The 16,096-nt window shown below is 44.6% G+C and overlaps 1 pseudogene; it reads left to right on the forward strand.

Moving 5' to 3' along the window:
* Positions 1–1,831: 1,831 nt before the first annotated feature.
* Positions 1,832–14,930, forward strand: LOC119271754 (annotated as a pseudogene).
* The last annotated feature ends 1,166 nt before the right edge of the window (positions 14,931–16,096 follow it).

Here is a 16,096-nt window from a genome sequence, read left to right on the forward strand (position 1 = left end):
AACCGAAAGTTACGCAACCCAAGTTCACATGTAGTTTGAATTATGACTACTCTATGACAGGTTATTGTGAAAGTTCAAATTTCCAAGTAAGAAGTTCTTCACTCTCTGATGGGCTACTGACGGGCCCTGACTTAATTCTGCTCAAGGAAAAGATTTCCGATGATCGAAATGGTATCATGCTCAAAACCACCATTCAACGGGAAGCTTGTTCTGGTGATTCTTACTATTCCAACGACGACGATTATGATGATGATGATGATGATGATGATGATGAACATGATGTTGACCATGATCACGCAAGGCTTCTGATGATACGTCATGCTCTTGAAGCACAGAAGTAAGAAGTCCCTATGTCCTTATGGTTCTGACAATGATGATGATATCCCTTTAAGATTTGACCGGGCTCTTCAACTGAAGTCCCTGTTTGACTGATGGGCCGATTGATCATCTTTAAGATTTGATCATGCTTGTGTATTCTGGAGGTTTGGGGTGCTGCATGGACTTGTTGTTATTATGCCTGTTTTTCACCGTTCTTGTTCCCAGGATATATGTATGTCGAGACTCTGTATGATCTTAAGTATTGATTCGGTTATTCAACAATGCGGCTCCTTTTTATGTATTTTTTTGTCCCAAACACATGGTGCAATGTGGGAAGCCGTTCGTGTTCTACTGAAAAACAAAGCAGTGTGTTATGTTTACATATCTCTGCATTATGTGGCTAGAGTATGAACCACTAACTTGCACTTATCCCGTTTCAGACTCTTGCACAAAGAACATGAATTCATCCTCTTGCAGTTTTGTGTGCACATGGTTGCAGATATCGGCTATATTGGACGATGGTAAGATGAAATGTTTTCGTGAATCATAAGAATATTTTTATGTACCTTTGCACGCAATGACGCAAAGACCAATTTGACTGTATGCAAGATTTTTTGTTTGTTTAAGAAAAGTGTATGCAAGAATGTGAAAGCGGTCAAAAAGTAATCAAAATTCCCCCGCAAAAAAGTAATCAAAATTTTCAATTAGGGCAAAGTCCACACGGCCAGCTCATATCCAGCCCACTCTCTCTTCCACTCATACCCCAAGCTGGGCTGTGGGCTGGTCAGTCCCCTCACACTCTCACTCTCCCCCTCTCGGCCGGCGCTGCCTCGGTGGCTCCTGCGAAGCCCCGCCTGCCGCCTCCGTTGCGCTCGCCTCCTCTCCCCGCTCCCGTGCTACGGCGCGCGCATTCCGTTGGCGATTTTGCTGGCAAGGGAGAGCAGTCTTCTCCCCTCTCTCCCTGGTAGGCGAGGGTTGGAGGAGGCAGCTAACAAATCTCCGACCGCGCCGCCAGCCGGAATGGCAAACCTCGAGGCCGGCCATGGCGACTAGGTCCTGCAGTTGACAGACCAGGTGCTAGTTCATGTACGGCTGCATTCCTCTCGTTCCGGGGCCACACTGCTTCGCCATTGCTCATCTTTGAATCAGAATAAATTTCTTGTTTTTCAGTCGCATATGGATCGCTGCTACTCTTGTTACAGATGTGAAAGCGGTTCAATATTTTGTTTCACGAAACAAGAAATATAACAGATGTGAAATAGCAGTGAACAAGAAATGTTTGCTTGTTTGGTTGCTTTTCCTCTTTCTGTTTTGCCCCAAAACAATTGTTTTTCCAGCTTATTATGCTTATTAGTGTAAGCTTGCATTTCCATGACTTTTATCTTGTGGAACAGGAGAACGGAGCTGTGAGATTTTGCTGATTAATAGTAGTTTTGGATCTCTGTTCCTGTCTGAAAGACCAGCAGCACACAACAAGCAAGTTTGTGCTGGTACACTTTGAGTTTTGTTGGTCATGGACGCTAGTGAATCCGACAAGAGAGATTGGCTAGAGAAAGAACCTTGGATGAATGTCAGAATATTGAAGGACACCCTCAAGTGCCCTGTCTGCTTTGAGCCCCTCAACAATGCGATATATCAGGTAAATGTGCCAAGTGTATGTACATATTGACTTGTCTTTAACCTCAAGCTTTCATTTCATTTATTTATTATATAAAGCTCAAGACAAAAGAAGAGCTCCGATGAATCTACCGTTGGATGTATTTCTACTTGGAACGAAACTGTTTCTTCTGCAACGACATAATAGCTATGGTAGCTGAAGTATTGGAATGTGTAGCAGTAACCTATCTTCTTGTTGTGTAGTAGTACTATTTTCCTTTTGTATTTATGTTAAATGGTATTCTCACGGGGACCCAACTAATTGTTTGGTTTCTGCAGTGTTCTGAGGGGCACATCCTATCCAGGTCCTGCCATAACAAGATACTTGACAAGAAGTGCCACGAATGTTGCATTGAAACTTCCTTCAAGCGCTGCGCTATAATGGAACATGTCATCCAGTCAGTCGCAGTTCCTTGCTGCAATGCCAAGTATGGATGCAGAGAGGGTCTTGCCTACTATCAGAAAGAAAGACACGAGCAAGTATGCCCGAGTGCCCCATGCTTCTGCCCAATTCCCGGCTGCAGCTATGTTGTGCTGATACCCCTGCTCCTGGACCATCTCACCTTCAAGCATAGCTGTCCATCAACAGTCCTCTAAGGTTTTGACTCGTTGTCTCTCCGCTTCAAACCAGGCTTACATGTTCTGCGATGCCGCAGTAGGAGGACCAACTATATTTTCCTGCTCAACATGGACTCAGAGCCTTTTGGATATGCTATCTCAGTCGTCTGCGTCCAACCGAAAGTTACGCAACCCAAGTTCACATGTAGTTTGAATTATGACTACTCTATGACAGGTTATTATGAAAGTTCAAGTTTCCAAGTAAGAAGCTCTTCACTCTCTGATGGGCTACTGACGGGCCCTGACTTAATTCTATCCAAGGAAAAGATTTCTGATGATCGAAATGGTATCATGCTCAAAACCACCATTCAGCGGGAAGCTTGTTTTGGTGATTCTTACTATTCCGACGACGACGATTACGATGATGATGATGATGATGAACATGATGCTGACGATGATCACACAAGGCTTCTGATGATACGTCATGCTCTTGAAGCATAGAAGTAAGAAGTCCCCATGCGCTAATGGTTCTGACGATGATGATGATATACCTTTAAGATTCGACCGGGCTTTTCAACTGAAGTCCCTGTGTGACTGATGGGCCGATTGATCATCTTTAACATTTGATCATGCTTGTGTATTCTGGAGGTTTGGGGTGCTGCATGGACTTGTTGTCATTATGCCTGTTTTTCACCGTTCTTGTTCCCAGGATATATGTATGTCGAGACTTTCTATGATCTTAAGTATTGATTCTGTTATTCAACAATGCGGCTCCTTTTTATGTATTTTTTTTGTCCCAAACACATGCCGTGGGAAGCCGTTCGTGTTCTACTGAAAAACAAAGCAGTGTGTTATGTTTACATATCTCTGCATTATGTGGCTAGAGTATGAACCACTAACTTGCACTTATCCCGTTTGAGACTCTTGCACAAAGAACATGAATGCATCCTCTTGCAGTTTTGTGTGCACATGGTTGCAGATATCGGCTATATTGGACGATGGTAAGATGAAATGTTTTCGTGAATCATAAGAATATTTTTATGTACCTTTGCATGCAATGACTCAAAGACCAATTTGACTGTATGCAAGATTTTTTGTTTGTTTAAGAAAAATGTATGCAAGAATGTGAAAGCGGTCAAAAATTATTCAAATTTCCCCACAAAAAAAAGTAATCAAAATTTTCAATTAGGGCAAAGTCCACACGGCCAGCCCATATCTAGCCCACTCTCTCTTCCACTTGTACCCCAAGCTGGACTGTGGGCTGGTCAGTCCCCTCACACTCTCACTCCCCCCTCTCGGCCGGCGCTGCCTCAGTGGCTCCTGTGAAGCCCCGCCGGCCGTCGCCGTCGCGCTCGCCTCCTCTCCCCGCTCCCGTGCTGCGGGGCACGCATCCGTTGGCGATTTCGCTGGCAAGGAGAGCAGTCTTCTCCCCTCTCTCCCTCGTAGGCAAGGGTTGGCGGTGGCAGCTAACAAATCTCCGACCGCGCCGCCAGCCGGAACGGCAAACCTCGAGGCCGGCCATGGCGACTGTCGGGGAACGTAGCAGAAATTCAAAATTTTCCTACGTGTCACCAAGATCTATTTATGGAGAAACCACAACGAGGGAAAGGAGAGTGCATCTACATACCCTTGTAGATCGCTAAGCGGAAGCGTTCAAGTGAACGGGGTTGATGGAGTCGTACTCGTCGTGATCCAAATCACCGATGATCCTAGTGCCGAACGGACGGCACCTCCGCGTTCAACACACGTACAGCCCGGTGACGTCTCCTACGCCTTGATCCAGCAAGGGGAGAAGGAGAGGTTGGGGAAGACTCCATCCAGCAGCAGCACGACGGCATGGTGGTGGTGGAGGAGCGTGGCAATCCTGCAGGGCTTCGCCAAGCACCGTAGGAGAAGAGGAGGACTTGGGAGAGGGGGAGGGCTGCGCCAGAACTTGGGTGCGGCTGCCCTCCCAACCCCCACATATATATAGGGGCAAGGGAGAGGGGGGCCGGCCCCCTCAGATCCAATCTGAGGAGGGGCGGCGGCCAAGGGGGGGGGGCTGCCTTGCCCCCCAAGGCAAGGGGGGCGCCCCCTTTAGGGTTCCCCACAACCCTAGGCGCATGGGCCCTAGGGGGGAGGCGCCCAGCCCACTAAGGGGCTGGTCCCTCTCCACATACAGCCCATAGGGCCCTCCGGGGCAGGTGGACCCTCCCGGTGGACCCTTGGAACCCCTCCGGTGGTCCCGGTACAATACCGGTAACCCCCGAATTATTCTGGTGACCATATGATGACTTCCCATATATAAATCTTTACCTTCGGACCATTCCGGAACTCCTCGTGACGTCCAGGATCTCATCTGGGACTCCGAACAACATTCGGTAACCACATACATCTATTCCCTATAACCCTAGCGTCATCGAACCTTAAGTGTGTAGACCCTACGGGCTCGGGAGACACATAGACATGACCGAGACGACTCTTCGGCCAATAACCAACAACGGGATCTGGATACCCATGTTGGCTCCCACATGTTCCACGATGATCTCATCGGATGAACCACGATGTCAAGGATTCAATCAATCCCGTATTCAATTCCCTTTATCTATCGGTACGATAATTGCCCGAGATTCGATCGTCGGTATCCTGATACCTTGTTCAATCTCGTTACCGGCAAGTCTCTTTACTCGTTCCGTAACACATCATCCCGTGATCAACTCCTTGATCACATTGTGCATATTATGATGATGTCCTACCGAGTGGGCCCAGAGATACCTCTCCGTTTACACGGAGTGACAAATCCCAGTCTCGATTCATGCCAACCCAACAGACACTTTCGGAGATACCTGTAGTGTACCTTTATAGCCACCCAGTTATGTTGTGACATTTGGTCCATCCAAAGCATTCCTACGGTATTCGGGAGTTGCACAATCTCATGGTCTAAGGAAATGATACTTGACATTAGAAAAGCTTCAGCATATGAACTATACGATCTTGTGCTAGGCTTAGGATTGGGTCTTGTCCATCACATCATTCTCCTAATGATGTGATCCCGTTATCAACGACATCCAATGTCCATGGTCAGGAAACCGTAACCATCTATTGATCAACGAGCTAGTCAACTAGAGGCTTACTAGGGACATGGTGTTGTCTATGTATCCACACATGTATCTGAGTTTTCTATCAATACAATTCTAGCATGGATAATAAACGATTATCACGAACAAGGAAATATAATAATAACTAATTTATTATCGCCTCTAGGGCATATTTCCAACAGTCTCCCACTTGCACTAGAGTCAATAATCCAGTTCACATCGCTATGTGATTAACACTCAAGGTCACATCCCCATGTGACTAACACCCAAAGAGTTTACTAGAGTCAATAATCTAGTTCACATTACCATGTGATTAACACTCAATGAGTTCTAGGTTTGATCATGTTATGCTTGTGAGAGATGTTATAGTCAACCGGTCTAAACCTTTCAGATCCGTCTGTGCTTTACAAATCTCTATGTCATCTCCTAGATGCAGCTACCATGCTCTATTTGGAGCTATTCAAAATAACTGTTCTACTATACGAATCCAATTTACTACTCAGAATAATCTGGATTAGTGTCAAAGTTTGCATCGGCGTAACCCTTTACGACAAACTCTTTTACCACCTCCATAATCGAGAAAATTCCTTAGCCCACTAATTACTAAGGATAACTTTGACCGCTGTGCTGTGATCCATTCTTGGATCACTCTTGTACCCCTTGACTGACTCATGGCAAGGCACACTTCAGGTGCGGTACACAGCACAGCATACTGTAGAGCCTACGTCCAAAGCATAGGGGACGACCTTCGTCCTTTCTCTCTATTCTGCCGCGGTCAGGTTTCGAGTCTTACTCAATGTTCACACCTTATAACACAGCCAAGAACTCTTTCTTTGCTGATCCATTTTGAACTCCTTCAAAATCTTGTCACGGTATGTATTCATTTGAAAGTATTATTAAGCGTTTTGATCTATTCCTTATAGATCTTAATGCTCAATACTCAAGTAGCCTAATCCAGGTTTTCCATTAAAAACACTTTTCAAATAACTCTGCATGCTTTCCAGAAATTCTACATCATTTCCGATTAACAATATGTCAACAACATATACTCATCAGAAATTCTATAGTGCTCCCACTCACTTCTTTGGAAATACAAGTTTCTCATAAACTTTGTATAAACCCAAAATCTTTGATCATCATCAAAGCATATATTCCAACTCCGAGATGCTTACTCCAGTCCTTAGAAGGATTGCTGGAGCTTCGCATGCTTGTTAGCATCTTTCAGGATTGTTAAAACCTTCTGGTTGTATCACATACAACCTTTCCTCAAAAAAATCGTGAGGAAACAATGTTTTGACACCCTATCTGTAAGATTTCATAAATAATGCAGTGACTGCTAATATAATTCCAACAGACTCTTAGCATCGCTACGAGTGAGAAAGTCTCACCGTAGTCAACTCCTTGAACTTGTCGGGAAACTTAACGACAAGTCGAGTTTCTTAATGGTGACATTTACCATCATTGTCCATCTTCCTTTTAAAAATCCATTTGCACCCAACAGCCTTATGACCATCAAGTAGTTCTTCCAAAGTCTATACTTTGTTTTCATACATGGATCCTCTCTCGGATTTTATGGCCTCGAGCCATTCGTCGGAATCCGGGCCCACCATCGCTTCTCCATAGGTCGTAGGTTCATTGTTGTCTAGCAACATGACTTCCAAGACAAGATTAGATACCACTCTGATGTAGTACGCATCCTTGTCGTCCTACGAGCTTCGGGAGTGACTTGATCCGAAGTCTCATGATCACTATCATAAGCTTCCACTTCAATTGGTGTAGGTGCCACAGGAACAACTCTTTGTGCCCTGCTATACACCAGTTGAAGTGACGGTTCAATAACCTCATCAAGTCTTCACCATCCTCCCACTCAATTCTTTCGAGAGAAACTTTTCCTCGAGAAAGGACCCGATTCTAGAAACAATCCCTATTGCTTTCGGATCTGAGACAGAAGGTATACCCAACTGTTTTAGGTATTCTATGAAGATGCATTCATCCGCTTTGGGTTCGAGCTTATCAGCCTGAAACTTTTTCACATAAGCGTCGCAGCCCCAAACTTTTAAGAAACGACAGCTTAGGTTTCTATGAACCATAGTTCATACGATGTTGACTCAAAACGGAATTGCGTGGTGCCCTATTTAAAGTGAATGTGGTTGTCTCTAATGCCTAACCCATAAACTATCGTGGTATTTCGATAAGAGACATCATGGTATGCATCATATCCAATAGGGTGCAGTTATGATGTTCGGACACACCATTACACTATGGCGTTCCAGGCGGTCCTAGTCATGAAATAATTTCCACAATGTCTCAATTGCATACCAAACTCGCAACTCAGATATTCATCTCTATGATCATATCATAGATATTTTATCCTCTTGTCACGACGATCTTCAACTTCATTCTGAAATTACTTGAACCATTCAATAATTCAGACTTGTGTTTCATCAAGTAAACATACTCAGTATCTACTCAAATCATCTGTGAAGTAAGAGCATAAAGATATCCACTGCGTGCCTCAGCACTCATTGGACTGCACACATCAAAATGTGTTACTTCCAACAAGTTGCTTTCTTATTCCATTTTACTGAAACCGAAGCTTTAAGTCATCTTGCCCATGTGGTATGATTTGCATGTCTCAAGCGATTCAAAATCAAGTGAGTCCAAACGGTCCATCTGTATGGAGTTTCTTCATGCGTATATACCAATAGACATGGTTCACATGTCTCAATCTTTTCAAAAATGAGTGAGTCCAAAGATCCATCAACATGGAGCTTCTTCATGTGTTTTATACCAATATGACTTACATGGCAGTGCCACAAGTAGGTGGTACTATCATTACTATCTTATATCTTTTGGCATGAACATGTGTATCATTATGATCGAGATTCAATAAACCATTCATTTTAGGTGCAAGACCATTGGAGGTATTATTCAAATAAACAAAGTAAACCGTATTCTCCTTAAATGAATAACCGTATTGCGATAGACATAATCCAATCATGTCTATGCTCAACGCAAACACCAAATAACAATTATTTAGGTTTAACACCAATCTCGATGGTAGAGGGAGCGTGCGATGCTTGATCACATCAAGCTTGGAAAAACTTCCAACACATATCGCCAGCTCACCTTTAGCTAGTCTCCATTTACTCCGCAGCCTTTTCTTTCGAGTTACTAACACTTAGCAACCGAACCGGTATCTAATACCCTGGTGCTACTAGGAGTACTAGTAAAGTACACATTAATATAATGTATATTCAATATACTACTATCGACCTTGCCAGCCTTCTCATCTACCAAATATCTAGGGTAATTCTGCTCTAGTGGTTGTTCCCCTTATTACAGAAGCACTTAGTCTCGGGCTTGGGTTCAACTTTGGGTTTCTTCACTTGAGCAGCAACTGACTTGTTGTTTCATGAAGTATCCCTTTCTTGCCCTTGCCCTTCTTGAAACTAGTGGTTTTTAACTACCCATCAACAATTGATGCTCCTACTTGACTTCTACTTTCGCGGTGTCAAGCATCGCGAATATCTCAAGGATCATCATATCTATCCCTGATATTTCATAGTTCATCACGAAGCTCTCGCAGCTTGGTGGCAATGACTTTGGAGAAACATCACTATCTTATCTGGAAGATCAACTCCCACTCGATTCAAGTGATTGTTGTACTCAGATAATCTGAGCACAAGCTCAATGATTGAGCTTTTCTCCCTTAGTTTGCAGGCTAAGAAAATCGTTGGAGGTCTTATACCTCTTGACGTGGGCACGAGCCTAAAATCCCAATTTCAGCCCTCGAAACATTCGCGACATTTCAAAAATGTCTTTGGTGCCTCAATTCTAAACCATTTAACATTACCGAACTATCATGTAGTCATCAAAACGTGTATGTCAGATGTTCGCAACATCCACACACCACGTTCGAGGTCCAGCACACCGAGCGGTGCATTAAGGACATAAGCCTTCTACTGTCCGCATAATTGCTACTATCAACTTTCAACTATATTTTCTCTAGGAACATATCTAAAATAGTAGAACTAAAGCGCGAGCTATGACATACTTTGCAAAAACCTTTTGACTATGTTCATGATAAACAAGTTCATCTTATGAACTCCCACTCAGATAGACATCCCTCTAGTCATCTAAGTGATTACATGATCCGAGTCAACTAGGCCGTGTCCGATCATCACGTGAGACGGACTAGTTATCATCGGTGAACATCTTCATGTTGATTGTATCTACCATATGACTCATGCTCGACCTTTCGGTCTCTTGTGTTCCGAGGCCATGTCTGTACATGCTAGGCTCGTCAAGTCAACCTAAGTGTTTTGCGTGTGTAAATCTGGCTTACACCCGTTGTATGTGAACGTAAGAATCTATCACACCCGATCATCACGTGGTGCTTCGAAACGACGAACTTTCGCAACGGTGCACAGTTAGGAGGAACACTTTCTTGAAATTTTAATGAGGGATCATCTTATTTACTACCGTCGTTCTAAGCAAATAAGATGTATAAACATGATAAACATCACCTGCAATCAAATAGTGACATGATATGGCCATCATCACTTTGCTCCTTTTGATCTCCATCTTCGGGGCTCCATGATCATCATCGTCACCGGCATGACACCATGATCTCCATCATCATGATCTCCATCATCGTGTCTTCATGAAGTTGTCTCGCCAACTATTACTTCTACTACTACAACTAACGGTTAGCAATAAAGTAAAGTAATTACATGACGTTTATGTTGACACGCAGGTCATAAATAAATTAAGACAACTCCTATGGCTCCTGCCGGTTGTCATACTCATCGACATGCAAGTCGTGATTCCTATTACAAGAATATGATCAATCTCATACATCTCATATCATTCATCACATTCTTCTTGGCCATATCACATCACATAGCATACCCTGCAAAAACAAGTTAGACGTCCTCTAATTATTTTTGCATGTTTTACGTGGCTGCTATGGGTTTCTAGCAAGAACGTTTCTTACCTACGCAAAACCACAATGTGATATTCCAATTGCTATTTACCCTTCATAAGGACCCTTTTCATCGAATCCGATCCGACTAAAGTGGAAGAGACTGGCACCCGCTAGCCACCTTATGCAACATGTGCATGTCAGTCGGTGGAACCTGTCTCACGTAAGTGTATGTGTAAGGTCGGTCCGGGCCGCTTCATCCCACAATGCTGCAGAATCAAGATTGGACTAGTAACGGTAAGCATATTGAACAAAATCAACGCCCACAACTACTTTGTGTTCTACTCGTGCATGGAATCTACGCAATAGACCTAGCTCATGATGCCACTGTTGGGGAACGTAGCATAAATTCAAAATTTTCCTACGTGTCACCAAGATCTATCTATGGATAAACCAGCAACGAGGGGAAGGAGAGTGCATCTACATACCCTTGTAGATCGCTAAGCGGAAGCGTTCAAGTGAACGGGGTTGATGGAGTCGTACTTGTCGTGATCCAAATCACCGATGATCCTAGTGCCGAACGGACGGCACCTCCGCGTTCAACACACGTACAGCCCGGTGACGTCTCCTACGCCTTGATCCATCAAGGAGAGAAGGAGAGGTTGGGGAAGACTCCATCCAGCAGCAGCACGACGGCATGGTGGTGGTGGAGGAGCGTGGCAATCCTGCAGAGCTTCGCCAAGCACCGTAGGAGAAGAGGAGGACTTGGGAGAGGGGGAGGGCTATGCCAAAACTTGGGTGCGGCTGCCCTCCCAACCCCCACATATATATAGGGGCAAGGGAGAGGGGGGCCGGCCCCTCAGATCCAATCTGAGGAGGGGCGGCGGCCAAGGGGGGGTGCCTTCCCCCGCAAGGCAAGGGGGGCGCCCCCTTTAGGGTTCCCCACAACCCAAGGTGCATGGGCCCTAGGGGGGAGGGGCCCAGCCCACTAAGGGGTTGGTCCCTCTCCACATACAGCCCATAGGGCCCTCCGGGGCAGGTGGACCCTCCCGGTGGAACCCCGGAACCCCTCCGGTGGTCCCGGTACAATACCGGTAACCCCTGAATTATTCCGGTGGCCGTATGATGACTTTCCATATATAAATCTTTACCTCCGTACCATTCCGAAACTCCTCGTGACGTTCGGGATCTCATCCGGGACTCCGAACAACATTCGGTAACCACGTACACCTATTCCCTATAACCCTAGCGTCATCGAAGCTTAAGTGTGTAGACCCTATGGGCTCGGGAGACACGTAGACATGACCGAGACAACTCTTCGGCCAATAACCAACAGCGGGATCTGGATACCCATGTTGGCTCCCACATGTTCCACGATGATCTCATCGGATGAACCACGATGTCAAGGATTCAATCAATCCCGTATTCAATTCCCTTTATCTATCGGTACGATACTTGCCCGAGATTCAATCGTTGGTATCCTGATACCTTGTTCAATCTCGTTACCGGCAAGTCTCTTTACTCGTTCCGTAACACATCATCCCGTGATCAACTCCTTGATCACATTGTGCACATTATGATGATGTCCTACCGAGTGGGCCCAGAGATACCTCTTCGTTTACATGGAGTGACAAATCCCAGTCTCGATTCGTGCTAACCCAACAGACACTTTCGGAGATACCTGTAGTGTACCTTTATAGCCACCCAGTTACGTTGTGACGTTTGGTACACCCAAAGCATTCCTACGGTATCCAGGAGTTGCACAATCTCATGGTCTAAGGAAATGATACTTGACATTAGAAAAGCTTCAGCATAAGAACTATACGATCTTGTGCTAGGCTTAGGATTGGGTCTTGTCCATCACAACATTCTCCTAATGATGTGATCCCGTTATCAACGACATCCAATGTCCATGGTCAGGAAACTGTAACCATCTATTGATCAACGAGCTAGTCAACTAGAGGCTTTCTAGGGACATGGTGTTGTCTATGTATCCACACATGTATTTCAGTTTCCTATCAATACAATTCTAGCATGGATAATAAACGATTATCACGAACAAGGAAATATAATAATAACTAATTTATTATTGCCTCTAGGGCATATTTTCAACAGCGACTAGGTCCTGCAGTTGACAGACCCCGAGGGCGACCAGGTGCTAGTTCATGTACGGCTGCATTCCTCTCGATCCGAGGCCACACTGCTTCGCCATTGCTCATCTTTGAATCGGAATAAAATTTCTTGTTTTTCAGTCGCATATGCATCACTGCTACTCTTATTACAGATGTGAAAGCGGTTCAATATTTTGTTTCGCGAAACGAGAAAAATAACAGATGTGAAATAGCAGTGAACAAGAAATGCTTGCTTGGTTGCTTTTCCTCTTGCTGTTTTGCCCCAAAACAATTGTTTTTCTAGCTTATTATGCTTACTAGTGTAAGCTTGCATTTCCATGACTTTTATCTTGTGGAACAGGAGAACGGAGCGGTGAGATTTTGCTGATTAATAGTAGTTTTGGATCTCGGTTCCTGTCTGAAAGACCAGCAGCACACAGCAAGCAAGTTTGTGCTGGTACACTTGAGTTTTGTTGGTCATGGACGCTAGTGAATCCGACAAGAGAGATTGGCTAGAGAAAGAACCTTGGATGAATGTCAGAATATTGAAGGACACCCTCAAGTGCCTGTCTGCTTTGAGCCCCTCAACAATGCGATATATCAAGTAAATGTGCCAAGTATATGTACATATTGACTTGTCTTCAACCTCTCATTTATTTATTATATAAAGCTCAAAATAAAAGAAGAGCTCCGATGAATCTACCGTTGGATGTATTTCTACTTGGAAGGAAACTGTTTCTTCTGCAACGACATAATAGCTATGGTAGCTGAAGTATTGGAATGTGTAGCAGTAACCTATCTTCTTGTTGTGTAGTAGTACTATTTTCCTTTCCTATTTATGTTAAATGGTATTCTCACGGGGACCCAATTAATTGTTTGGTTTCTGCAGTGTTCTGAGGGGCACATCCTATGCTGGTCCTGCCATAACAAGATACTTGACAAGAAGTGCCACGAATGCTGTATTGAAACTTCCTTCAAGCGCTGCGCTATAATGGAACATGTCGTCCAGTCAGTCGCAGTTCCTTGCTGCAATGCCAAGTATGGATGCAGAGAGGGTCTTGCCTCAAGATGGCAACGGGGACGAAACCCACCGGGTTTTGCTTGCCCAAACCCATCCCCACGAGAAAATCGCAAACCCGTCCCTGTCCCAATCAACGTGCGCGGGGTTAAATTTTTGCCCGTCCCCTAAACCCATCGGGTTTTCAAAACCCACGGGGAACCCATTCCCACGAGCAGTCAATGAAAACAGCAACATTTGGAAGAAAAACAAGAGCATATTACAGCAGCAGGCGACGGCTGGGGGACCTGGGTTTAGGTTTAGGTGTCGTGTTGTGCGGGAGAGAGAGTCCTAAAGAGCGAGCAACACTACAACGGCCGAGTGAGGGGTTGGTCTGTACTCCAGGGCCTCGATGTTGTGGGGCTCGGCTGCTCGGGCACTGTGGCTTTGGGCCACTTGAGTGAAGATGGATCGGTGCGTGCTAAATAATGTATTTTGATGGGTTTTGTCGGGTTTCGGGTTCGGGTAGTACTCAAACGGGTTTAAACCCGCGAAACATGCCGGGTTTAATAATGTACCCACGAGCAGCCCCGAGGGGATAGAAAGTCGCCCATCCCCGTCCCCTAATAGGGTAAAAACTCACGGGGACGCGGGTTTCGGGGCCCCATTGCCATCTTGAGTCTTGCCTACTATCAGAAAGAAAGACATGAGCAAGTATGCCCGACTGCCCCATGCTTCTGCCCAATTCCCGGCTGCAGCTATGTTGGGCTGATACCCCTGCTCCCGGACCATCTCACCTTCAAGCACAGCTGTCCATCAACAGTCCTCCAAGATTTTGACACGTTGTCTCTCCGCTTCAAACCAGGCTTACATGTTCTGCAACGCCGCAGTAGGAGGACCAACTATATTTTCCTGCTCAACATGGACTCAGAGCCTTTTGGATATGCTATCTCAGTCGTCTGCGTCCAACCGAAAGTTAGGAACCCAAGTTCACATGTAGTTTGAATTATGACTACTCTATGACAGGTTATTGTGAAAGTTCAAGTTTCCAAGTAAGAAGCTCTTCACTCTCTGATGGGCTACTGACGGGCCCTGACTTAATTCTGCCCAAGCAAAAGATTTCTGATGATCGAAATGGTATCATGCTCAAAACCACCATTCAACGGGAAGCTTGTTCTGGTGATTCTTACTATTCCGACGACGACGATTATGATGATGAACATGATGCTGACGATGATCACGCAAGGCTTCTGATGATACATCATGCTCTTGAAGCACAGAAGTAAGAAGTCCCTATGTCCTTATGGTTCTGACGATGATGATGATATACCTTTAAGATTCGACCGGGCTCTTCAACTGAAGTCCCTGTTTGACTGATGGGCCGATTGATCATCTTTAAGATTTGATCATGCTTGTGTATTCTGGAGGTTTGGGGTGCTGCATGGACTTGTTGTTATTATGCCTGTTTTTCACCGTTCTTGTTCCCAGGATATATGCATGTCGAGACTCTGTATGATCTTAAGTATTGCTTCCGTTTTTCAACAACGTGGCTCTTTTTTATGTATTTTTTTGTCCCAAACACGTGCATATCTCTGCATAAACCAAACATATGCCTGTTTTTGGGAAGTTGTTCGTGTTCTACTGAAAAACAAAATAGTGTGTTATGTTTACATATCTCTGCATTACGTGGCTAGAGTATGAACCACTAACTTGCACTTATCCCGTTTCAGACTCTTGCACAAAGAACATGAATGCATTCTCTTGCAGTTTTGTGTGCACATGGTTGCAGATATCGGCTATATTGAACGATGGTAAGATGAAATGTTTTCGTGAATCGTAAGAATATTTTTATGTACCTTTGCACGCAATGACGCAAAGACCATGCTCTACACAGTGGTAATACTACTGTATATAAGATGAGAGGTTGCCGTGTCTACACTTTTTAACAAGTTGGTCACTAGATATTCCGCCTCATGTTCAAAACAACTGAAAAATGTGTCAATGTATCCCTATAGCTATAGCCGGCTGGAGATTTTATAACTTTGCCTTGAACTCTTGTTTATCAGAGGGAAACGATGCCATCAATTTTTGTTGTCTATCCCTATAGGATCAAAATCTTTTAACTTTTGGAACCAGATTTCAGGAAGAGTAATCAGGTTGTGAGGTTGGGCTGAAACGCTCAAATACACTTGATTTGAAATTAGTTGTGAACCACTTGAAAACGTATGATGTGGAAATATTTTGATCTTAAAAATCTCAAATACACTTGATTTGAAAAACTTTTTTTGGGTCCATGTGAAACTTTAAACTAATTTAGATTGCTTAGAAATAGGTTTTTTAGGGGTGCTTAGAAATAGGTAAATATTCTAAAAGTGAAGCGGCCCATGCGGCCAGGCCCATTGTCCAGCCCACTATCTTCATCAGCTCGGACGCGAAGCTGGCTGGTCAGTCC

Source organism: Triticum dicoccoides, chromosome 3A (assembly GCF_002162155.2).
Source record: "Triticum dicoccoides isolate Atlit2015 ecotype Zavitan chromosome 3A, WEW_v2.0, whole genome shotgun sequence".
Lineage (NCBI taxonomy): Eukaryota > Viridiplantae > Streptophyta > Magnoliopsida > Poales > Poaceae > Triticum > Triticum dicoccoides.